The sequence below is a fragment of the Microcebus murinus genome, chromosome X, assembly GCF_040939455.1.
Source record: "Microcebus murinus isolate Inina chromosome X, M.murinus_Inina_mat1.0, whole genome shotgun sequence".
In the NCBI taxonomy this organism is placed as follows: domain Eukaryota; kingdom Metazoa; phylum Chordata; class Mammalia; order Primates; family Cheirogaleidae; genus Microcebus; species Microcebus murinus.
Genome location: NC_134136.1, coordinates 44,267,351 through 44,293,045, shown reverse-complemented (window position 1 = coordinate 44,293,045; position 25,695 = coordinate 44,267,351).

Genomic DNA, 25,695 nt, shown 5'->3' with positions numbered 1-25,695 from the left:
TAATCAGGAGTGTGCCCAGAAAAGCAAAAAAGGTGCCATGTGCACCTATTAGCCCAGATCTGAGATAAGAATAGCCAGATCAGAAGAAACTGGCAAAAGAACTGTGTCATCATGAAAAACAAAATAGTTTGACACTCCCAAGAGCTCACAATGAAGCCACAGTAGTGGACTCCATCCCAAAGGAAATTGCTGAAATGACAGAAATAATATTCACAATATGGATGAATGGAATTGAAAAGAAAGTTGAAAAACAACAATAAAAAATCCAAAAATTAATATTTCAGGAAATCAATAAAAAAGTTGCTAAAGAGCCAGATAACATAAGAAAGGATATAACAGAATACTTAAAGAAATAAAAAAAGTCACTTAGAGAATTTCAAAACACAGAAGAAAGCATCTGCAACAGATTCAACCAAAGAAAGGAAAGAATCTCAGAACTTGAGGACAAGGCTCTTGAGCTAACCTAGTCATTAAGAGAGGCATAGAAGATAACAACAAAAAAAAAGATAGACCCATCACTTAGAGAGATATGAGACAGTGCAGAGAGAACTAACATATCAATTATAGGTATCCCTGAGGGAGAAAAATAAAAAGCTAAAAGCATGGAAAGTCTATTTGAGGAAATTATTGAGAAAACTTCCATGATGTCTCCCTGATATAGCCAGAGATCCAGACATCCAGACACAAGATGGTCATCGAACTCCATGAAGATTCATAGCAAATAGAACATCTCCAAGACATACAGTAATCAAGCTGGCCAGAGTCAAAATGAAGGAGAAAATTCTGCAAGCAACTAGATGTAAGCAGCTACATATAGACCTACATCTGACCTACAAAGGAAAACCTATCAGGCTAACAGACCTATCAGCAGAAACCTTATAAGCCAGAAGGAAATGGGGCCCCATCTTCAATCTCCATGAACAGAACAACTACCGGCCAATAACTTTGTATCCTGAAATAGTAAGTTCCACAATTGTTGGAGAAATTAAGCCTTTTCCAGACAAGCAAACATTGAGCGAATTGTCATGACCAGACCTTTCAGGCAGGAAATATTCTGAACTGCATTATACACAAATCAGGACAACAGATAACAACCAGTATAAAATCACCCAAAGAAGCCAAAGCTTACAATCTTATGAAACAATAACACAAGAGGGAAAACAAACCAACAAGGTACTACCCAATGTGATGAATGGCACAGCATTCCACATATCAAGTCTATCTTTTAACATTATCAGATTAAATGTACCACTCAAAAGACATAGGCTGCCTGAATTAATGAAAAAACACAACCCAACTATTTGCTATCTCTAAACAACAAAGACACACACAGACTCAACATGAAAAGATGGAGAAAGATATTCCACACAAATGGAAACCAGAAGAGATCAGGCATAGCCATTCTTATATCAGACAAAATTGACTTTAAATCAAAAATGGTAAAGAAAGATAAAGAGGAGCATAGAATGGTAAAGGAATAATTCAACAAGAAGACATAACAATCCTAAATATATATTCACCTATCACAGGAGCATACAGATACATAAAGCAAATTTTACTAGAGCTAAGGAAAGAAATAAATGCTAGCACTGTAACTGCTGGGGCCTTCAACATCCCACTCTCAGAGCTGGACAAATCATCAATACCAAAGGTCAGAGCAGAAATATATGAAAGGAAAATAAAAAAATACAGTAGATCAATGAAACAAAAGATTGGTTCTTTGAAAAGATAAACAAAATCTGCAGACCTCCTGCTAGACTAATCAGGAATAGGAAAGACCCAAATAAACTCAATCAGAAATGAAAAGGGAGATAGTACAACTGATACTACAGAAATACAAAACATCATTGATGAATACTAAGAACATCTCTATGTACACAAACTAGAAAATGTAGAGGAAATAGGCAAATTCCTGGAAACATACAACCTCCAAAGTCTTAATCAGGAAGAAACAGAAATTCTGAATAGACTAATAATGAACAACGGGATCAAAGCAATAATAAAAAATCTTCCAACAACAACAATAAAAATACTCTGACCATATAGATGCACAGCCACATTCTATGAGACCTACCAAGTATAACTGAGACCCATACTGCAGAAATTATTCCAAAACATAGAGGAGGGAATTATCTCCAACTCAATCTACAAAGCCAGTATCAACTTGATACTAAAAAGAGAAAATGACACAACAAGAAAAGAAAATAAAACCACAGACCAATATCCTTCATGAATATAGATGAAAAAATCTTCAACAAAATACTAGCAAACCGAATTCATCAGCACATCATAAAAATAATCCACCATGATCAAGTTGTCTTCATCCCAGGGACATAAGGATGGTTCAACATAGATAAATCAATTAATCTGATTCACCACATAAACAAAAGCAAAAACAATGACCATATGATTATCTCAATAGATTCAGAAAAAACATTCAACAATCCAGCATATTTTCTTAATAAAAACCCTCAACAAACATGGCATAGAAGGAACATATCTCAAAATTATAAAAGCCGTATGGCAAACCCATAGCCAACAACATGCTGAATGAGGAAAAGTGGAAAATATTTCCCTTAAGAGCTATAACAAGAAAAGGATGCCCAACATCCTCACTTGTATTCAACATAGTTCTGGAAGTCCTAATAAGAGCATGTGGGCAAGAGAAAGAAATTAACGATATCCAAATCAGAAAAGAGGAGGCCAAAGTATCACTTTTCACTGGCAATATTATCTTGTATTTAGAAAACCCCAAAGGCACCCCCAAGAGACTCCTAGAATTTGATATATAAATTCATTCATGTCTCAGGTTACAAAATCAGTGTACATAAATCAGTAGCATTTCTATATACTCATAACAGGCAAGCTGAGAGTAAAATAAAGAACTCAATATCTTTCACAATAGTTACAAAGAAAATAAAATACCTAGGGATATATCTAACAAAAGAGGTGAAAGGTCTCTACACGGAGAACTGCAAAACACTAAGGAAAGAAATCACAGAAGATACAAACAAATGGGCAAACATATTTTGCTCATGGATTGGTAGAATCAACATTGTTAAAAATTCCCATACTAACCAACATGTTTTACAGATTCAATGCAAACTCCATCAAAATATGAACATTACATTTCACGGATCTAGAAAAATTAATTCTATTTCATTTGTAACCAGAAAAGAGCCTCAACAGCCAAAGCAATCTTAAGCAAAAAGAACAAATCTGGAGGCATCATATTACCAGACTTCGAACTATACTACAAGGGTATAGTAACCTAAAAAGCATGGTATTGGTACAAAACTGGACATATAGAGTGATGGAACAGAATAGAGAACCCAGATATAAAAACAACTAACAGGCTAGGCATGGTGGCTCATGCCTGTAATCCTAGTTCTCTGGGAGGCTGAGGTGGGTGGATCATTTGAGCTCAGGAATTCAAAACCAGCCTGAGCAAGAGCGAGACCCCGTCTCTACTATAAATAGAAATAAATTAATTGGCCAACTAATATATAGAGAAAAAATTAGCCGGGCATGGTGGTGCATGCCTGAAGTCCCAGCTACTTGGGAAGCTGAGGCAGGAGGATTGCTTGAGCCCAGGAGTTTGAGGTTTCTGTGAGCTATGCTGATGCCACGGCACTCACTCTAGCCTGGGCAACAAAGTGAGACTCTGTCTCAAAACAAAACAAGCAAACAAAAAAACAAAACAAAACAACAACAAAAAAAACCCAACTAACAATAGGGAAATGATCTTTCAAAGCAGACAACAATGCATGCTGGGAAATGAAGCCCTATTCAATAAATGATTGTGGGAAAACTGGATAGCCACATGCAGAAGAATGAAATATGACCTTTATCTCTCACTCACAAAAATTAATAAGATGGATAAAAGACTTAAATATAAGGCATGAAACCATAAGAATTCTTGAGAAAAAGTGAGAAAAACTCTTCTAGGTCTTAGCCTAGGCAAAACATTTATGACTAAGTCCCTAGTGGCAATCATAGCAACAAGAAAGATAAATAAATGAGATTTCATTAAACTAAAAACTTCTGCATAGCAAAAGAAATAATCAACAGAGCAAATAGACAACCTACAGAGTGGTGAAAAATATTCGCAAAAATACATTCAATAAAGGACTAATTTCAAGAATCTATAAAGAACTCAAGCAAATCGGCAAGAAAAAAAATCCCATTAAAAAGTGGGCAAAAGACATGAACAGAAGCTTTTCAAAAGAAAATAGACAAATGGTCAATAAACATATAAAAATGCTCACTGGCACTAATCATCAGGGAAATGCAAATTAAAACCATGATGTGATATGACCTTACCACTGATAGCATAGCTTTTATTAAAAAATCCAACAACAACAGATATTGGCTTGGATGAAGAGAGATAGGAATGCTTTCTAAACAGTTGTTGAGACTGCAAATTAGTACCACCTCTATGGAAAATAGTATGGAGTTTCCTGAAAGAACTGGAAGCCAACCTACGATTTGATCCAGCAATCCCACTATTGGGTATTTACCCAAAGGAAAGGAAGTAATTTTATCAAAAAGACACCTGCATACCCAAAAGAATATAAGTCATTTTATCAAAAAGACACCTGTACTCAAATATTTATTGCAGCGGCACAATTCACAATTGCAAAGATACAGAATAAACCCAGTTGGCCATCAATTCATGAGTGGATGAACAAATGTAGTATATGTATATGATGGAGTACTATTCAGCCATAAAAAAGAAATAAAATAATGTCATTTGCAGCAATGTAGAGTGAACTAGAGACCATTATGTTAAGTGAAGTATCCCAAGAATTGAAAAACAAACACTACATGTACTTGCTATTAAACTCTAACTAACCAATGAGCACACATGTGCACAGAGGAATAAAAACTGTGGAATTCAAGCAGGGGTAGCAAAAACCTACCTAACAGTTACAATGACAGTATTTGGGTGATCAGCACACTTAATAGCTGTGACTCAAACATTATAATAGTGACCCAGTGTAACCGGAAACATTTGTACCCTTTTAATACTTTAAAATAAAAAAAAAACAAATAAAAATAATTTTACAAATACCATATAATTACAAATTTGGGAAGATTTTTGCATGTGGAAGAATTCTTTATAATACTTTCATGGCTATAATATTGTGTTCTAAACATAAATGAAATACTCAAAACTTTATTATAAAATAGGGTTTGTTTTAGATGACTTTGCCCACCTGTAGGCTAATGTATCTATTCTGAGCATATTTAAGTTTAGGCTAACTAGGCCTAACCTTGTTCAGTAGGTTAGGTATATTAAATGCATTTTCTATTTATGCTATTTTTTTATGCTATTTTTAACTTACAATGTATTTATCAGGACATAACCCCATTGTAAGTCAAGGTGCATTGGTATATGATTCAGCAATTTCACTTTTTGAGTATATGCCCCAAAGAATTGAAATCAGGGACTCAAAGAGATATTTCTACACCTATGGTCATAGCAGCATTGTCCATAATAGCCAATAGGTGGAAATAACCCAAATGTGCATTGATGGATGAATGGATAAAGAAAATGTGGTATATACATAAATGGAATATTATTCAGTCTTAAACAGGAAGGGAATTCTGACACATGCTGCAACATGGATGAACCTTGAGGACATTCTACTAAGTGAAGTAAGTCAGTCACAAAAGGACAAACATTGCATGATTCCATTTATATGAGGTACCTAGAGTAGTAAAATTCATAGAGACAGGAAGTAGAGTAGTAGTTGCCAAGGGCTAAGGGAGGAGAGAATGAGTAGTTATTGTTAAGTGGGTACAGAGTTTCAGTTATGCAAGATGAATAGAGTTCTGGAGATGGATGGTGGTGATGGTTGTACAACAGTGTGAATGTACTTAGAGCCACTGAATTGCACAACTTAAAAATGGCTAAGATGGTAAATTTTATGTTATGTGTATTTTACAACAATTTTTTAAAGTGTAAAAAAAAATCCATCCTTATTCTCATATGCCCTCTATTCTACTAAAATAGGCATACATACTAAAATGTCAAAATAATGTAGTAAAATTATGAATATACAAAAAACATAAATGATAAAATGTTCTTACATATGAGATGGGTTAAGTTAGATAACTTTTTGTTTGTTTCCTTGTTATTTTCTCCATGAGCCATTTCTTACCTTGCAATTGGCTTCATAGAAGTCACTTAAGAATATATTAATAATTGTCTCTATAACAAATGAGTAGTGTTCATATAGCAACTAAATAGCAAAGAAAGAAAGAAAGAAAAATAGGACTTTCTCACTATTATATTTTGTTAAAAGTTGAGTGGAAGTTATTTTATTTTAATCAGGGATCGAACTTGTTATGTAAGGCTCTTTTAGACTACTATAATACAGGCATACCTCAGAGATACTGTGGGTTTGGTTCCAGACCATTATAATAAGGCAAATATTACAAATCCCAACTACTCAGGAGGCTGAGATGTGAGGATTACTTGAGCCCAGGATTTAGAGGCTGCAGTGAGCTACTGGGCAACAGAGTGAGACTCTGTCTTTAAAGAAAAAATAATAAATAAATAAAGCAGATATTTCCCTCCCCCACAAAATAAAGACAGTGCAGTATTGGCAGGGGAAACACACATAAATCAAGTGCATGAAATAGAAAACCCAGTAGTAGGTCTACACAAATATGCCCAATTGTATTTTTACACAGATGCAAAAATAATGTATGGAGGAAAGATAAATTTTTCAGCAGATCATGCTGGAGGAATTAGACATCTATAGGCAAAAATATGAACCTCTACCTAAAGCTCACACCTCACACAAAAAGTAACTCAAAATTGATCTACAATTTAAAAGTACAATTAAAAACATAGAATTTTTAGACCAAAAAAAAAAAAAAAAGAAAAACCACAAAAGAATCTCAGAATTTAGAGCTTGGCAAACAGTTCTTAACCTTGACATGATCCAGAAAAAATCTATCAATTGGATTTCATCAAAAGTAAAAAAGTTTTGCTCTACAAAAGATCCTATTAAGAGGATGAAAAAACAAGCTACATCCTCTGGGAAAATAATTGCAAACCACATACTCAACAAAGGGTTAGTATCTAGAATATGTAAAGAATTTTCAAAACTCAATAGTAAGAAAACTATCCAATTAGAAAATGGGTAAATGACATGAACAGAAATTTCACTGAAGAGAATATACAGCTGGCAAATAGGCACAAGAAAAGATGTTCAACATCACTAGCCATCAAGAAAATGCACATTAAAAATGATGAAATAAAAAAGAGTGACAAGACCAAATGCTGGTGAGTATGCAAATAAATTTTATCACTTATACATTGCTGATGGTAATGTAAAATGGTACAGCTATTCTGGAGCTGTTTGACAATTTCTTTAAAACTTACATGCATCACTACCACAAGCACTGGTAATTGTACTCCTAATCATGTATTCAAGAAAAATAAAAATGTATGTTCCCATAAGGAACTTTTACATTATTGCCTATAGAAGTTTTTTTTTTTTTATAATAACCAGAAAATAAAAACAACTCAAATGTTCTTTAACAGGTGAATGGTTAAAGAAACTGAAATTGTGGTTATACATTTTTATCATGACATATTTTAAAAAGTTTATTTTCTAAGTTTGTTTAGGTTTGAGATGTATAACCATAATCTCAATATTAAATTTACAAATCATAAGTAAACCTACATTAATGAAAAAGAAACTATGGTACATGCATACCATGGAATACTATTTAGCAATAAAAAGTAACACATTATTGATACGTGCAACAATAGGGATGAAACTTCAGAGATTTATGCTAAATAAAGTTAGCCCATCCTAAAAGGTTTCATACTGTATGATTCCATTTATATATTAATAATATTCTCAAAATAATAAAAGTATTGTAATGGAGAGGATATTAGTGGTTTCTCCAAGTTCATGAGGATGCAGGAGAGAAGTGGGTGTCATTATAAATAGTAACATGAGGAATTCTTTCAGCGATGGATATATTCTGTATATTGACTGTATCAATGTCAGTATGTAGTCCTGATACCATACTATAATTTTGTAGGATATTACCATTGAGAAAAAATTGTGTAAAGGGCACATGAGATCTCTGTATTATTTATTACAATTGCAAAATTGTAAAAATTTAATTGGAAGAAGAAAAAAAGAATAAGCTATCAAGCCATGTAAAAACATGGGTGGATCTTAAATCCATATTGCTAATTGAAAGGAGCCAGGTCTGAAGACAATACATACTGGTTGAATTTATGCAATGATTTATATGACATTCTGGACAAAGCAAACCTAAGAGAAGATAACCCAATAAGTAGTTGCTAGGGATTTATGGGGAGAAGAAGAGGGTTGACTAGGTAAAGAACAGGTGATAGTTTATGGCAGTGTAATTATTCTGTATGTCACTGTAATGGTGGATATGTGACACTATACATTTGTCAAAATAAATAGAACATTACAGCACAAATACTGAATGGTAATATGTGCAAATTAAAAAATCATTTAGGGGGTTGGAGCATCTCAGGATGTAATGCAGACTGTGACAAAACAATCTTACTGCATTACAAATGTATTAAAAAACCTCACTGAAAGGAGCAATGTAAAATAAGTGCTGACTTAAGAAATTTTGAGGCTGGGCACAGTGGCTCACACCTGTAATCCTAGCACTGTGGGGGGCCAAGGTAGGAGGATCCTTTGAGCTCAGAAGGTTCGAGACCAGGCTAAGCAAGAGCAAGACCCCGTCTCTACTAAAAATAGAAACAAATTAATTGGCTAACTAAAATATATATTAAAATATTAGCTGGGCATGGTGGTGCATGCCTGTAGGCTCAGCTCTTCAGGAAGCTGAGGCAGAAGGATTGCTTGAGCCCAGGAGTTTGAGGTTGCTGTGAGCTAGGCTGATGCCAGGGCACTGTAGCCCAGCCAACAGAGTGAGACTCTGTCTCAAAAAGAAAAAAAAAGACATTTTGAAATTAATGGAGATGGTAAGTCTAAGGGCATAAGGAAATATACAAAAAACAAAAACTAAAAATTGAGTGATTATGGAAATTGATGGCAAATGGTAGGAATTAGGTTTCACATGGTTGGAGTAGGAGTTTACAGACAAGTAAGCAGTAAGAGGAGGTTATAATAATCCATGTGGTACCAGATTAGAGTTCATACTTATATAATGAAAGGATGTAATTAATAAATAAATGGTGGAAAAGGAACAAACCTCCCATGAAGAAGAATTCCACGTAGTTTATGTTGATATTCTGCCTGCAAAAGTATAGAGCATAACTCTCCACTCCTTAATTGAGGCCTATGCATAGTGACTTCCTAGCAGCATTTAAAGTGGATGAGGAGAGAGTAGCTTTATGGTGGAGAAACCCAACTAACACTATTTTAAGCACAGTGATTAAAATTAACATAAATGGTAATAAGTCACGTTGATAGTATGTACTCTTGATATGGTAGAATGAAAATGGCACTTTATCTCTGTAATCTTCCTCCCCAAAACCCATAACCTCAGTCCAATCATGAGAAAAATATCAGGCAAATCGCAATTAAGAGGTAGTCTGTAAAATATATGACCAGTACTTCTCAAAACTGTCAAGGTCATAAACAAGAAAATCTGAGAAACTGTAACAGACAGCTAAGGAGAAGTGACAACTAAATATAATGTGGTATCCCACATGAGATTCAGAACAGAAAAAGAACATTAGGTAAAAATAAAGGAAATCTAAAGTATGGACTTTAGTTAATAATAATCTATCAGCATTGGTTCATTAATACCTATATGTTTATATAAATATAACAAATTGATATAAGATATTAATAATAAGGGAAACTAAGTGTAGGGTATATCAGAACTCACCATACTATCTTCACAACTTTCCTGTAAAGCTAAAGCTATTCTAAAAGTAAAAGTTCATTTTCTTAAGATGGATGCTGTTTATTTGTATTCATTCTTTTATTGGGCAGCTAATACAGATGGGAGAGAGAAGGAGGGGATGGGTATATTCACACCTAATGGGTGTGGTTGCAAAGGCAATATATGTAACCTAAACATTTGTACCCCCATAATATTTTGAAATAAATAAAAAAGTAACTGAAAACAAACCAACCCCCTCAACAAACAACAGAAAATGTCAGTAAGTTTAAATTCTGAGCCTTGTCATTATCTTTAGAGCCTCATTGCATGTTTTCTTAGAGAATGGACGATTTCTAAATAAGAGTTTTTTTGTTTAGAAATGTACTCACTAATGTTTCAATTAAAAAATAGCAGTTTCTTCCCCAAGTTTGATTGCTCAGAGCCACAGAGACTAAAATGTACAAAGGGAATTGTGCATATTATGATGGCAGGGGAGCCAAAAGACTGCTTTGATACAGTTTAGGCATTTAGAATGCCCAAGAAGCAGTATAGAATGTTCTTTCCCCTGTTTATTTTAGAAAATGTAGAGATAAATTATTCCCTTGAGAGGCACTATGGATATTGTATCAAAAATATAATTCTGGATATTGTTTCAATACATGTAGTCAACAGTTCTTAGGACTCTAAATTATGAGGTAGGAGGCAATATTATGCCTCAGGTGGGAGTATGTTAGGAAGAAATTAACCTGGAACTCAAGAAATAGAAGTAATGGGAATTCATTTTGGATTTTCTTCTTTTTTTATTTCAAAGTCTTACAGAGGTACAAATATTTTTGGTTACATGGATCACTTTTATAATGCTTGAGTCATGGTTGTAAGTGTGCCCATCACTCAGATGGTGTTAATTGTACCCATTAAGTAGGTTATTGCCAATTCCCTCCTGCCCCTTTCACCTGCTTGATTTCCCTTGAAATTTACTTCCTTCTATGCACATGTATGCTTATCAGTTCCAATTTAGTAGTGAGTACATGTGGTGTTTGTTTTTCTATTCTTTAGATATTTCATTTTGGCTTTTCAAGGTGTGTGGCAACTATTTGAAAAAGGTACTGATTCTATTTAGAAAGATATCTCCCTCAAATTTCACGAATGGACATTTCAGGCATGATATACTGCTTTTTGGCAACTGTGATGACTTCTTAAGGAAAGTTTTCCAAGTGCTCTGAGCCACTGGAAGAATGGCCAACAAACATATGAAGAAATGCTCAACATCTCTAATCATCAGGGAAATGCAAATCAAAACCACAATGAGATGTCTCTTAACCCCAGTGAGAATGGCCTTTATCAAAAAATCTCTAAACAATAAATGCTGGCGTGGTTGCAGAGAGAGAGGAACACTCCTACACTGCTGGTGGGACTGCAAACTAGTTCAACCTCTGTGGAAAGCAATATGGAGATACCTTAAAGCGATACAAGTGAATCTACCATTTGATCCAGCAATCCCATTGCTGGGCATCTACCCAAATGATCCAATGACACTCTACAAAAAAGACACCTGCACTCGAATGTTTATAGCAGCACAATTCATAATTGCAAGGCTGTGGAAACAGCCCAAGTGCCCATCAATCCAAGAATGGATTAATAAAATGTGGTATATGTATACCATGGAGTACTATTCAGCTCTAAGAAACAATGGTGATATAGCACATCTTATATTTTCCTGGTTAGAGCTGGAACCCATACTACTAAGTGAAGTATCCCAAGAATGGAAAAACAAGCACCAGATATATTCTCCAGCAAACTGGTATTAACTGAGTAGCACCTAAGTGGACACATAGGTACTACAGTAATAGGGTATTGGGGAGGTGGGAGGGGGGAGGGGGCGGGTATATACATACATAATGAGTGAGATGTGCACCATCTGGGGGATGGTCATGATGGAGACTCAGACTTTTGGGGGGAGGGGGGAAATGGACATTTATTGAAACCCTAAAATCTGTACCCCCATAATATGCTGAAATAAAAAAAAAAGTTAAAAAAAATATATACCAAATGGGTAAAAAAAAAAAAAAGAGCCATTTAAGTGCAACCTCATTCAATAAACAAAGCAGAATGAACTTCTCTCATCGGCTGCTAAAAGGTCCTTTAATGGGACTTCTCTGGCAAGGGCTTAATTTAAGTTTATAGTTAACAATGATTTAGCGAAATTTCAGGGGATGGAAGAGAGATAGGATGGAAGTTTGAGAAAAGAAAATAAAGTGCACCAAGATCTCCTAAACTTGTTCAGTGTTCAAATAGCATAGGAATAACCCCAGTTTGGCATAAAATTCTAGGCAATCTCATTGTAGATTTGCTTTTATGGAATCTACTTTGAGGCTTGGCTGCTTATTCAACATTCACCAGGGATTCCTTAAGCTGAACAGCAATGAAAAGGTGATATTTATTGGCTGCTTTCTTCTCATAGTAGTGGTGATAAGCATGTGTTTAGAGACAAGAGAGACTGTAAAGTGAAGTTTTCTAGAATGTTCATTTCAAGACCTCTTTGTCTTCCTGGATCAATCAAGTCTACTACTAAGAAACTAATATTCGCATCCAAGAGAGTTTTTTTTTTTATTTCATCATATTATAGAGGTACAAATATTGTTAGGGTTACAAATATTGCCCCTGCCCCCCCTTTATATGGTATATTTTATGCTGCTGTTTAATTTTACAGATCTGTAAAGACTCCAAGTTGTTTTAAATTTTCTTTATTTCTGTAAATTCTGTAGATGTGTTTGCAAATTCCTGTTTGTTTATTTCTATTAATAACAGGTGGGAGTAAGGGTGGGGAAAGGGAAGGGCCTTTATCTCTAACTGCTCCCATTAGTGTATACCAAGTAATTTAATTTTTTCCACTGTTCTGCTTGCAGTGTTTTCATTCCTACATTCGTTCTACATAATTAAAAATTATTCCTTCCAAATCTGTCTAATGAGTAATGACTTTACTATCAAATCCCTAGACTCCCACAGAGTTAAATTATAGAGAGTCAGTTAAATTTGCCCGAAAAGCAGTGGAAATAACTTTTGGAATCAGAGAAGCGAGACTGAGAAGTATGGTCTAGCATGATCATTTAGGCCCTTAGGAATTACATGTGTGCATGCACTAGCACACACATACCATGCAAGACAGGGCCTTGGCTATCTGAATTAAGTGACTGAGATATGTTAAGGGATTATTTTATTATTAAGAAATTATTATTTTTACCATGAAAGTCTCATTTCTCCTAATCAGATGATTATATAAGTATTTCATTTTTATGGTACATGTTTCTAAAAGCATTTATATGCACTTTTTAAAAAAGACAATACAGTTTGAAATATACTAAGAGAACTTTGTATACCATATGACTATTTTTCATTTCTGAAAATAATTAGAGAATACTTTATAGTAGAGCCACTTTTACTAAGTATTAATAATAGGTGCTTGAGCAAGGCAAATGCATTTCATGTAACCAAAATGTTTGTACTCCCATAATATCCTGAATTATAAAAAAACAATAGGAACACTCACAATATTTGGAACCTAACACATTTTATGTTAGATTAATAGATACTTTTTTAGTTTCTTAAGAGCAAAATTTATGTGTGTATGTGTATATGGTGTGTGTGTGTATATATATGTGAATAGTTTACATAAAATATAACAAACATAAATAAATGTAAAGTTCAATGAATTTTGAAAAATTTATAGCCACAAACCACATAACTTTTGAGTCAACAGTGGACCATACATATGAAAGCGTTCCTGTAAGATTATAATAGAACTGAAAAATTCCTTTCACTTAGTGACATTGTAGCTGTTGTAACAGCATAGCATAACATAATACTCACATGTTTGTGGTGATGCTGATGTAAATAAAGTTACTGCACTGTCAGTCATATGAAAGTTTATCACATACAATTAGGTATGGTACATAATACTTGATAATAACTATGTTACTGGTTTATGTATTCACTATACTTTTAATAATTATTTTAGTGTATACTTCTTCTACTTATAAAAAACAGTTAACTGTAAGACAGCCTCAGGTAGGTCTTTCAGGAAATATTCTAGAAGAAGGCATTTTTATCATAGGCTACATGTGTGTTATTGCCCTTGAAGACCATCTAGTGGGATAAGATGCAGAAATGGAAGACAGTGATATTGATGATCCTGACTCTGTGTAGGCCTAGGCTAATGTATGTGCTTGTGTCTTTGTTTTTAACAAAAAAATTTAAAAAGTAAAAAAAAAAATGAAAATAAAACTTATAGAATAGGGATATAAAGAAGGAAAATATTTATAAAGCCATACAATGTTTGTGTTTTAAGCTATGTGTTATTACAAAAGAGTCAAAAAGTTAAAAAATTACTAAGCGAAGTATCCCAAGAATGGAAAAACAAACACCACATGTACTCACCAGCAAATTGGTATTAACTGATCAACACTTAAGTGCACATAACTTTCATCAGGTGTTGGGCAGATGGGAGAGGGGAGGTGGGGATGGGTATAGTCACACCTAATGGGTGCAGTGTGCATCGTCTGGCTGATGGATGCACTTGAAGCTCTGACTCAGGTCGGGCAAGGACGATTTACAATATATGTAACCTAAAAATTTGTACCCCTATAATATGCTGAAATAAAAAAATTAAAAAAAATAAGTAACTTACACCTTCAAAAAAAGTTAAAAAATTAAAACAAAGTAAAAAAGTTACAGTAATCTATGGTTAATTATACAAAAAAAGAATATTTTAAAAATTATTGTAGTCCAAGTACACAGCATTTATAAAGTCTGCAGGTTTATAATGTCCTAGGCCTTCACATTCACTTACCACTCACACACTGACTCACCCAGGGCAACTTCCAGTCTTGCAAGCTCCATTCATGGTAAGTGTCCTATATAGCTGTGCCATTTTTTGAATCTTTTATGCCATATTTTTAATGTATTTTTTTGTGTTTAGATATGTTTTGATACACAAATACATACTATTGCCCACAGTATTCAATACAGTAGCATGCTGTACAGGTTTATAGCCAGGGAGCAATGGGCTATACCATACAGCCTAGGTGTGTAGGAGACTATACCATCTCGGTTTGTGTAAGTACACTGTATGATGTCTGCACAATGATGAAACTGCCTAATGGCACATTTCTCAAGGACATATGTCCACCATTAAATGGCACATGACTGTATACCCATGGGACCTCCACCCTAATTAAAGTATAGAACATTATCATCACCATAGGAAGTTCCACTCTACCTCTCTGCAGTACTTATTCTCACTCCAATCCCAAACTAACTATAAATTAATTCTTTATGTTGTAAAATTTTATATCAATGGAGTTGTACAGCATATACTCCTCATCAGTCTTTTGCTCAGCATATTTGAGGTCCATCCAGGTTTTTGCATATATCAGCATTTGCTTTGTTTTTGTTACAAAGTGTTCTATTGTATAAATATACTAGAATTTGTTTATTCACTTTTCTATCAATAGGCAGAGTCATTTACAGTTTTGCTATCATGAACAGAGTTACTAAGTGCAGGTCTTTTTGTGGAGTTGGAAGGAAATTTATACATCATCAGCTTCAGCTTTCCTTTGTTTTTATTTCTTTTGACTAAATATCTACAAGTGGAATTGTTGCCTCCTATGCTAAATATATGGTGAATTATCAGAAAATGATGAGTTATTTTCCATAGTGATCGTACACCACCAATGTATGTGACTTTCAGTTGTAGGATATCCTTGCTAACACTTGGTGCTGTCAGTCTTTTTCGTTTTAACCATTCTAGGGGGTGGGAAGTGATATCTCATTGGGGATTTTAACTTGCATTTCTCTAATTGAAACATTTATTCTAATTGCATTTCCAAGAAACCTGATCTAAGAATGTTGATGCCAGGAATAATCCTAGGAATCAGACTCTAAAAGTGTATTTCAGAACTGGATTATTTGGCAGCCCAGCTGGCAATGAGTAATCTCATCTATAATAGTATGTGGCGTATGGATAGCCCTTGGTATGCTGTTATAATGCAGTTATTTTCATCAGTAGATGTGATACCAGTGGAAAAGTGGCCTGATGCTTGGTACAATATCTCTCTGGCACTTCAGAAGTTTGAGTTCCATTTGACTTTAAACGATACCTATTGCTTGGCCACTTTAGGCTCCTCATGCCAAAATGTCAGCAGGCAAGGAAAGGAGTCATCTACTGGCATAGGTAATTGACTCCAATCAGCAGGAAAAGACGTAGGACTACTGTCATGCAGTGTGGTCAGGGAGGAATATGTTTGCTGCTCAGGGGCAACTTGCCATTCCCATACCCAGTTTTAATTGTAAATGGACAAGAACAGAAAATATAACATGAAAGGGGCAAATGAAGTCTGACTAATGAAGTCTCAGACCCTTTGTCCAGGTCATAACAACAAGTAAGCTGATTAGACTAGCAAAGTTACTACCCAAGGGTGAGGGAAATATGAAACAGATAGTGGAAAAAACATGGCTGATGATTGTCAGTTATAGCCTTAATATGAGTTGCAGCAGTGTGGGCTACAAGTATGCTGTCCCATTAATATTTCTATGCTTCAACAAGGGAAAAAAATAAAAAAATCAACTAGAATTGTGAAGAACTCTTCCTGGATGGGGAAAACTTTATCAAAATGGAAGAATATATGACCTATATAAAGAATAATCTATAGTGGATACTTTGTTGTTCTTTAAATATCCTTCCTCTACTTAAACCCCTCCCCTCAAGAATTGTCTTTGGCCACAGAGAATGGCCTGAATTTATACCCTCTCCAAGCTGTTGAATTACATCCAATGTCTAGTTTACGTAAATATACAAAGGTATGGTCCCATTCCCTCAATTAGGGACAACTCTAAAGGGACATCGTAGCTCCAGAGCTTTCCATAGGATCTGTGGAAGTATTGATTGCAACCACATTGTGGCCAGCTTCTCTCAGTCTACCTTCCTCTTCAGTTTCTTTCAGATCCCTGCACCAAAAAAATATGTTTGCCCATAGCTGTCTGCCTGAATCTTTTACATGGGAACCCAAATTAAAGCAGTGTTTTCATTCTCTTCTCACGCTTGATATAAAATTCTAATTGGGAAATAACTTTTCTTAGAACTTTAAAGGCCTTACTCCTCTTTTATAGATGTGAAGTCTCAGACAAGTCCAATTTTGACATCTAAATAAGTGATTATTTGAAAAAGTGTTTAGGATTTTCTTTTCATCCATAGTGCTTTGAAAATTCAAAAGGATGTATAATGGTGTGAGTATTATATCATTAATTAAGATGACCCCTTAGTATGCTCATACAATCTCAGGACTCATATTCTTCTACTGTGGGAAATTCTATTGTATTATTTCTTTATTAATCACTTCTTTTTTTTTTTAATTTTTTTTTTATTTTGGCATATTATGGGGGTACAGATTTTAAGGTTTCAATAAATGCCCATTTCCCCCCCTCCCCCCAAAAGTCTGAGTCTCCATCATGACCATCCCCCAGATGGTGCACATCTCACTCATTATGTATGTATATACCCGCCCCCTCCCCCCTCCCACCTCCCCAATACCCTATTACTGTAGCACCTATATGTCCACTTAGGTGCTACTCAGTTAATACCAGTTTGCTGGAGAATATATCTGGTGCTTGTTTTTCCATTCTTGGGATACTTCACTTAGTAGTATGGGTTCCAGCTCTAACCAGGAAAATATAAGATGTGCTATATCACCATTGTTTCTTAGAGCTGAATAGTACTCCATGGTATACACATACCACATTTTATTAATCCATTCTTGGATTGATTAATCACTTATTTTTTTTACCTCTTTCTTTTTCTGGAATCTCTATTAGTAGGATATTGTAACGACTACCAGATTGGTTGTTTCTATATCTGTGGATGTGTTTCTACATTTTTTTCCTCTATTTTTAGAGATTTACTCAATTTTATTTTCCAGTCTCTACAGTAATTTTAATCTTGCAGTCATAATTTTCATCTTTCAAAGTTATTTTTTATGGTCTGATTATTCCTGTATGGTGGTATGATGTTCCTGTTTAATGGTTAAAAAATTGACTTTTTAACTTGTATTATGGAAAGTTTCAAATTCATATAAAATTGGAGACAATAATTATTTTCATTCATTTCTGCTACTATAACAAAATACCTTAGACTGGGTAATTCATAAATAATAGAAATTTATTTTTTCACAGTTCTTAAGACTAATGTCCAAGATTAAGTTGCCAGCAGATTCCATGTCTGGTGTGGTTATGCTCTTTCAAGCCCTTTCAAGATGATGCCTCTTGATATATCCTCACATGGTGAAAGGGGTGAAAAAGGGATAAACTCTGTGTACTCACATAGCAGAAGTATCAGAAAAGCCAGGCAGCTCTCTGAAGCCTCTTTTATCAGGGCATTAATCACATTCACAAAGACAGAGAACCCTCATGACTTAATCACTTCCCCAAAGGCTCCACCTCTTAATATCACCACAATGAGGATTAAGTATTAACATAAATTTTGGAGGGACACAAATATTCAAACCATGGCATTCTGCCTTTGTCCCCCCAAATTCATGTCTTTCTCACATACAAAATAAATTCATTCCATTCCATCAATTCCTAAAGTCTTAAATTGTTCTGTCATCAATTCAAAATTCTGAAGTCCAGAGTCTCATCTAAATATTGTCTAAGTCAGTTATGGATGAGACTCAATGTATGATTCATCCTGAGGTAATTGCTTTCTAGTTGTTATACTATGAAATCAAACAAGTTATGTGCTTCCACAGCACAGTGGTGGGACAGGCATAGGATATATATTCCTATTCCAAGAGTGAGAAATAGGCAAGAACAAAGAAAAAACTGGTCTGAAGTAAGTCCAAACTCAACAAGACAAATAACATTAAATCTTGAGGCTTGAGAATAATCTTTGACTCTAGGTCCTGCTTTCTAGAAACAATGGGGTGGTATTGAAACCCCCATTGCCTGGACAGCCCTGCTCCCATGGCTTTGCTGGGTGTACTCCATGCATCACCCTAATCTGTTGAAGTCACCTGATGCAGCTCTCCAGGGCTAGTGTGTAATGCTAATGGCTATATTTGTCCTAGATCTCAGGGATGACCATGCCCCCAGTGCTACTCTAGGCATTGTCATAGCGGGGAGCTCTTTGCTGTGGCCCCAACCCAACAACTTGGTTGGGCATTGCCCTAGTGAGGACTCTGCAATGGCCCTACCCCATGGCTCAGTTAGGCATTGCCCTAGCTGGGACTCTCTGTAACTTCCTGTGGCAATTCTTTGCCCAGACATCAAAGCTTTCTAAGATATCCTTTGAAATCTAGGTAGAGGGAGCCATGCTTCCATAGTTGTGCACTCTCCATGCCCACAGAGTTTATATCATGTGGACACCACCACAATTTACTACTAGTGGTCTCTGGAGTGGCAGTCCAAGGAGTGGCATACCTGGGCCTGCTTGAGCCACAGCTAGAGTGACTAGGGAGTACTATGCTGGAAGGCATGGAACAGAAATATGAGGCATCCCTGGGCAGTGAGCCCCAAGGTTCCAAGGGTACCCTGAGCCCCGACCTTGAAATTATACTGCCCTCAAGGCTCAGAGGCCTTTGATGGGAGTGGCAGCCCTGATGATATCTAGAATGGCTTTGGGATCATTCTTCCATTTTCCTGATGAATAGTATCTGGCTTCCTTTTATTCATACTACTCTCCTTATCAAACATTTACTTGGCTACACCCTTGATGTTCTCTCCTAAATACACTTTTTTCCTATACATGGCCAGGCTGAGAATTTTTCAAATTTTTATGTTCTGCTTCCCTTCTGATTATAAATTCCAGCTTTAATTTATTTTCTCTTTTCATATGTACTATAAATAGTCAAGAGAAGGCATGACACACCCTCAACACTTTTGCTTAGACATTTCTTCCACCAAATATTCTACTTCATTGCTCTTAATTTTTTCTTTCCACAAAATACTAGAACACAGAAACAATTCAGACAAATTATTTGCCACTTTGTAATTACAATGGGATTTCCTCTAGTTTCCAGTAATATATTCCTCATTTCCATCTAAAACATCATCAGAATGACATTACTGTCTACAATTCTACCAGAATTCTGATCTTGACCAGTTAGATAATCTCTAAGAAGATTTAAGGTTTGCTCTATAGCTCTCTATTTCTGAACTCACACAAGAGTAAGCCTTAACACTCTATTCACAACAATTTCTGCCTTTTCTAGCATGCACCTCCAAACTCTTTCACCTTCTAACTATTACCCAGTTCCAAAGCCACGTCCATACTTTTAGGTACAGGCAGTCCCTGGATTATGGGCAAGATATGTTCCTGAGAGCATCTTTAGTTTGCATTTGTATTTAACTCAGGTCCCTGATGAACAGTATGCATATGGTAATAATAATGACACTATAGTAGGTCATATGTGGCAATAATAATACATTATAATACTATAATAATAATGACAATACTCCTGGACTATAATAATAAGTTACAGAAACTATTGTGCTCTTTTAATTCAAACAAACAGCATAAAAACAAATGCATACAAAAAGTTTAGATAGGAGATAGGAGAATTTTCAAAAAAGGATATTAAAAGTTAACACCTAATGTTGCATCAATGTCATGCTTACTGGAAGGGGAATTTTTGAGGCAAAAAGGGTAGGCTATCAACTGAAAGATGGTGGAGATGATGCTGGAGAGGATTGAGTGATTGCTGGAGAATCAGGATTTGATTCTGTTGCTGGAGGAAAAGAGCTTACCACTGAAGTCTGATTTCTGAAAAAGGTATCTAAGGTTGTTTGCTCCACCTTTTTATTTTTTTCAGCATAAATGGCCTTGTAGCAGCTGATGTTCTCACTAACTGCATAGTAAATCCTTGTAAACTGCTCAACTTTATGATCTTGCCCCTCAAGCTTAGCAAATACTGCATAAATGATATGAAAGGCTTCAGCTAATTCTTCTATCATAAACTTTCTTAACTCTGGGTCTTCTGATTCTTCATGGTCTTATATTTCTATCAGCTGCTTCTTGATCTATCTATGAGACTAGCCATTAGCATAAAGATACTGCACCAGTGAACCACTTATGCCATGCAGGTTTGTTTACATGCATGGAAGAAACTAGTCCCTGAATTATTAGTTTAATTACTTAATTATAAATCATCATTGTGGAAAGCCTTAGAATCCCATTCATAAGTATAGAACACTGTGAGTCACATCATCCACAATCAGGGAACTGTCTGTAGTTGTTATAACAGCACCATGTTTCTTTGTACCAATTTCTGTCTTAGTTCATGCTGGTATAACAAAGGAAATAAGAATAGGAGATTTATAAAGAACAAAAGTTTATTTTCCTACAGTTCTGGTGGGTGGGAAGTTGAAGATCAAGGCACCAACATTCAGTGTTTTGTGAGGGCCTTCTTGCTGCATCTTCACATGGTGGGAGGGCAAATGCTGAGTCCTTACATGGTGGAAGAAAAAAGGGCAAAAAGTCTGGCTAGTTCCATTGAACCCTCTTATAAAAGAACCTACTACCATTCATGAGGGTGAAGCTCTCATAGTTAATCAGTTCCTAAATTCCCCATCTCTTAATACTATTGCATTGGGGATTAAGTTTCAACATGAATTTTGAAGGGGACACAAACATTGAAGCCATAGAAATCATTAACTTATTTTTAAGAAGGATACCAAGAATACAAGGGAGGACAATTTCTTCAATAAATGCTATTGGGAAAACTGGATATCTACATGCAAAAAAAAAATGAAATTGGACTCTTACACTATACAGATGATTCTTAATTTGAAGTTGAAATTATCATAATAAGTTGAAAATATCATAAATTGAAAGTATGTTTTTGACTTGAGATAATTTCAATTTGTGATGGGTTTATCCAGATATAACACCATCATATGGGGGAGCATACAGAATGGGTATCACTTTCACACCATCATAAAGTAGAAAAATTATAAGTCAAACCATAGTAAATTAGGGACCATCTGTATTCAAAAGCCAACTCAAAATGGATTAGACTTAAATATTAAATATAAGACCTAAAACAATAAAACTCTTAGAAGAAAACATAAGGCAAAACCTCCTTGATATTGATCTAAGCAATGATTTTTTGGATATTACACCAAACGCACAAGCAACAAAAGCAAAAATAAGCAATTTGAATTACATCAAACTAAAATGTTTCTGCACAGCAAAAGAAACAACAACAACAATAATAAAGGCAACCTATAGAATGGAAGAAAATATTTGTAAACAATATACTTGATAAAAGGTGAATCTTTAATACGCAAGGAACTCAACAACTGAATAGAAAAAAAAAATGCCCCAAGTAAAAATTGGGCAATCTGAATAGATGTTTCTTCCAAGAAGACATACAAATGGTCAATAGGTATATGAAAAGGTATTCAACATCATTAATCATTAGGGAAATTCAAATGAAAACTGCAATGAGATATCATCTCACCTGTGTTAGGATGGATATTACTAAAACACAAAACATAACAAGTGTTGGTGAGGATGTAGAGAAAAGGGAACCATTGTACATTGTTAGTAGGAATATAAATTGGTATAGCCATTATGGAAAACAATATGAAGTTTCTTCAAAAAACTTAATCATAGAATTTCCATATAATCCAGCATTTCCCATTCTGGGAGTATATATGTATGTGTATAGATATAGATAAAGAGATATAGATATATTTAAATGAATTGAAATCAAGATCTCAAAAGGATATCTCCACTCCCATGTTCATCGCAGCATTATCCACAATAGCTAAGATGTAGAGACAACTTAATATCCATCGACAGATGAATGGATAAAGAACTCATGTTATATACATGTGATGGAATATTATTCAGCCTTATAAAAGAAATAAATCTTGATATTTGTGACATCATGAATGGGGATGGAGGGAATTATACTAAATGAGATAAGCCAGATAGAAATGCAAATACTGTATGATCTTACTTATACATAGACTCTAAAATAGCCAACATCATTGAAGCAGATAATAGAATGGTGGTTGTCATGGGCTGGGAAGAGGGGCAAATAGGGAGGTACTGAGTGAAGGGTACAAAATTTTACCTATGCAAGATAAATATGTACTTGAGATCAAATATATAGCATAGTGACTACAGCAAACAATACTGTATTGTGTACTTAAAATTACTAAGAGGGTAGAACTTAAGTGTTCTCACAAAATAATGATAATGATAATAATAATAATAATAATAATAATAATAATAATAATGGAGTAGGAGGAAACCTTCCGGGTAGTGAATATGTTTATAGCATTGATCTTGGTAATGGTTTCACTGGTATACAACTCTCCCAAATTCATTGAAATATATACTTTAAATATGTGCAGCTTTATATACCTCAATTTATCTAAATAAAGTGGTTAAAAATATAATAATTTATTTATATATCTCCAGTGGAATATAGCTAAGGACAAAAAAAAATTGCAATGAAATCTTAATGTAAATTTAGTAGCCTTATTGTTATAGTAATGACAGTATTGTTATGTTGAAACTCTTTTTTGGGGGGGATTCTTGTGTTGTTTTATTTATTTATTTATTTATTTAAATTTCAGGATATTATGGTGGTACAAACATTTTGGTTACATGTTATAACTTTGCTTCATCTAAGCCAGGATTAGAGGCGTGCTCTTCCCCATACAATGCCCACTGCATCCATTAGTTGTGAATTTACCCACCCCAACTCCCCAAACCCCCTATGAAACTCTTTTTAGTAATTTCCTTGTTAGTAATATTGATATTGTAAAACTAGTGTGCATGTATATTAAAAGCAAATAAGAACTATATTAATATGGTAATGTGATTAGGAGCTCGTATTTTCAGTGTAAGAGAACAACACAAATAGAAAATCAGGGGAGGGGCCTAGGTGGCAGAATAGAAGCGGCGTGCACATGCTCCTCTTACGGATAAGGTTGAAGGTGGTAAGTGAATATCCACCTTCAGATTGATCATCTAAGAGAGAACATTGAGAATCAAAAGAGAAGGGGCAGGATTCACCCTATGTGAAGGAAAGGGAAGAGAGGTAACCTACTCTGCAGTTTGGAGGTACACAGGGATGATGAGCACAGATGTGAGAAAGGCACTGAGGAGAAAATCTCAGGGCACAAAACTCTCCCCCACAATCATTGCTATCTGAGCTGTAGGAAGGACCTTCCATGGCAGAAGGCTGCTGAAGTCACATAAGCAGCTATTTGGAGACTGTGAACCATCACTACTCCAGGGAGAGGGCACAGCAGTGACCCACACTACCTTGTGAACCTGGAAGCTGTGGCTGGCACCATTTTAAAATCCTATTCCCAGATTACTGCCTCTATCCAGGGATCAGATCAATTGTTACTGACTCCCCATCATCCCTGTCAGTCTTGGTAGGAGTGAATGAGGAGGCTTGGCACTCTCAAGAATTCCATGGGTCAGAGCCACTCACCCATACTGCTGCTGTGGGACCTGGGAAGGCCAACAATCACTGCTGCCTGTCAATGTGAGCAAAGCAGTTCCCAAGCTGGTGCCCAGGTGACAATTTCCACTGTCAGAGGATTTGAACAGAGCAGCTCTCAAGCTATCAATGGCACACAAATGCAATTGCCTATGGGCATGGGTGAAGCTATGATCAAGCCACAGGGCAAACAAATGCCATCACCCATAGATCTAATCTGGGCAGCTCTTAAGCTGGTGCAAGCTGACCATCACCCCTGCCTGTGGGTGTGGGCAGAACTGCTTAGGCTCGCACCAGCTGACAAACACTACCATCTGTGGATCTGAGTAGGGCAGCACTCAAGCCAGCACAGGCTGTCAATCACCACCACACATGGACATGGGTGGGGCTATGCTCAATCTACAAGGGACGACAAACATTGCTGCTTGCATGGATCTAATCTGGGCAGCTTTCAAGCTACTGTGAGGTCACCACTCCTCTGGCTATGGGCAGAAATGCACTCAGGTTGGCACCCACTGACAAACATGGGCATCCATGATCTCAGTGGGGCAGCTTTTAAGCCAGTCCAGCCCGTCAATTGCCACTGTTGGAGGATGTAGGTGGGGCTATGCTCAGGTCACACAAGCAAACAAACATTGCTCTCCATGGATCTGAGTGAGATAACTCTCAAGCAAGCATGGACTGTCAATTGGTGCAGCCCATAGGCATATACAGAACTGTAATCAAGCTGGCAATGACACCTGTGGGTCTGAGCAGAGCAGGTCCCAAGCCAGCATGGGCAGACTATCACCACCATCTGTGGGTGTGGGAGGGTTTGTGCTTAAGCTGGCATAGCCTGACAAATGATGCTGTCCCCAGATCTGAGTGGAGCAGCTTTCAAGCTGGCTCCAACTGATAGTCACTGGTGCTGACAGAAAAGGGTAGGGCATTCAGTTACTCTTTAAATGTGAAGACCACCAGTGACAGCTACAGGGGAATGGTGAGGCAGAAGATGAAGGACAGCAGCAGTGTTAAATGCTCACAATAATGCTCCTAACTTGTGCTGGGTCACTCCTCCAGAGTAGCACACAACTGTGCCATCCAGGGAGATCTCCTACTTTGCATTAAGTAGGAGAGTTCCCAGAAGAGAAGAACAGGTATGCTGCAAGCTTATCTGTCTTAAGCTGAGAGAAGATATTTCAAATGAGAAGGAACCAGAATAAGAATGTTGGCAACATAAAAAAACAAGCTGTTTTGACATCCACAAAGGATCACAATAAGGATCAAAGGATCCATTGACAGCAATGGATGGCAATCTAAAGAAAATTAT